The sequence below is a fragment of the Fopius arisanus genome, unplaced genomic scaffold, assembly GCF_000806365.1.
Source record: "Fopius arisanus strain USDA-PBARC FA_bdor unplaced genomic scaffold, ASM80636v1 scaffold00079, whole genome shotgun sequence".
Lineage (NCBI taxonomy): Eukaryota > Metazoa > Arthropoda > Insecta > Hymenoptera > Braconidae > Fopius > Fopius arisanus.
Window position 1 is genome coordinate 45,188 of NW_011887818.1, and position 1,743 is coordinate 46,930.

Sequence of the window (1,743 nt, forward strand, 5' to 3'; positions counted from 1 at the left end):
CCGAATAAGTCACTTACAAAATCACTGGTCCCTCGATTGGAAGTTCCAAGAAAAAGTCAATTATCATTTTTCCATTTGCTTTCAATTAATTCTGGAACCCATCAGACAACAGATGGTCCCAAAATAACATTAAAATCATTGATGAAAGCTAAACTTAAATGTTTAATTCGAGCCAAAATATTCGATTTTTCGATTGATTTCGTGTAATAAAGAAATTGATAGAAAAAAATAAATGGATAAATATAATTTGGTCTGACGTTTTATAATTGTGCACGTTGAGCAAAAATTTCAACTTTTCGATTTTTGCGCATTGTTTTCCTATTTTTAATCAAAATCCCTGGCTGGTTATATGATTACAAATAACGTCGGGGGAAATTTCGTTAACTATTTCTGTGGCAAAGTTAGAAAAAATCATCATTGAAATTGTATCGACAGGAATTGTTTGGAAATAAAGTGATCTATAAACACAAAATTCGAAGGACATGATCAATTGACTCTGATCATATGACCGTCCATATGGCCGAATCCTGGAAATTGAATTCAAAATTTTCAAAATTCTAATGTATCATTTCAGTATTTATAACCATTTACATATCAGGTGCATTGAGATAAAATTTCGCTGAAAATTAGAAATACAGAGGAGGAAACAAGAGACAAAATGACATTCAACGATTTTTAAGACTTTTCTCCAAAGAATTAGACTCCGGACGCTAATTTTTTCAATGAAAAACCGAAAAAAGTCTTTGAATGTCATTTCGTTTCGCGTTTCTCTCCCAAGTGGTCCAATTTTTAGTGAATTTCTCTTTCAGTTTAGTACCGAGACAACAATTTTTGCGATTACCATCTCAAATTTAACAGAACAACGGCAATTAGTCGGAAAATGGCGGAGACACTTGTATAGTAGACAACAGCAATTATGTGACGATCCAGACTCTGATTATAAGCCGAAATGTGGGATCTAAATGGCTGGATGGATGTGATGGAAATGTGTGTACACCAACTTGCTGACAAATTCTCTCTTCGAGTTTCTATTTCTTTTCTTCAATATCCAAGGGTTGTACATGAATGAGAAATTTCAGCTCTCGTCGACAGAGAGATGTTCCAGTATACGCATTGTGGGTTTACGGCTCATTGTATGTATGAGCTTCTACTATGGGGTATTGTCGGCTTTTCAGTCGGTGAAGATTGACACCTTTTCACTCTTTCTTATGTCTCGCTATTTTTTCACAAATGTCTTATTGAGCGGAAGAGGGAGACGAAGAAACGAGGAAAGGATTCATTCACTTTTCTCTATACATCAACCATCGTTCATCGATACTGCTGTGAAAATAATAATCATGACAACAATAACTCCCGTTTCAAATTTATTTCGACAAATTACGACGCGAGCGCTAATCGGAAGAATATTTTCGCATCAGAGAAAGATAGCCAAATTTTCTTTATTTTTTTTTTGGAGATCTCGATTCACTCTGCAGACACGTTATTACAAATAAATGGGCATCTCTTTTAATCTTCGAGATATTTCGATAACACGAACTTTAACGCATTCAAATTGATTTAGGGTATTGTTTAACTTCGAATAAAAATTTTGAAATATAAGCCAGCGAAATTTCTGTAATAGCATTTTTGGTATAGTTAATTGTGATTTACAAAAAAGGTCATTAGAATAATTTTACTACGTCCCTCAATTTTGGAGATATTCTTGAAAAGTTCATCGAACAGATAAGATTGCATTTCCTTGGA

The 1,743-nt window shown here is 33.8% G+C and overlaps 1 protein-coding gene across 1 annotated transcript in view; it reads left to right on the forward strand.

The window, feature by feature from the left end:
* The window catches only part of LOC105270178 (visual system homeobox 1-like), a 73,112-nt gene that overhangs the window by 21,223 nt on the left and 50,146 nt on the right, over window positions 1–1,743 (forward strand). The gene's annotated exons all lie outside the window — the stretch shown is intronic.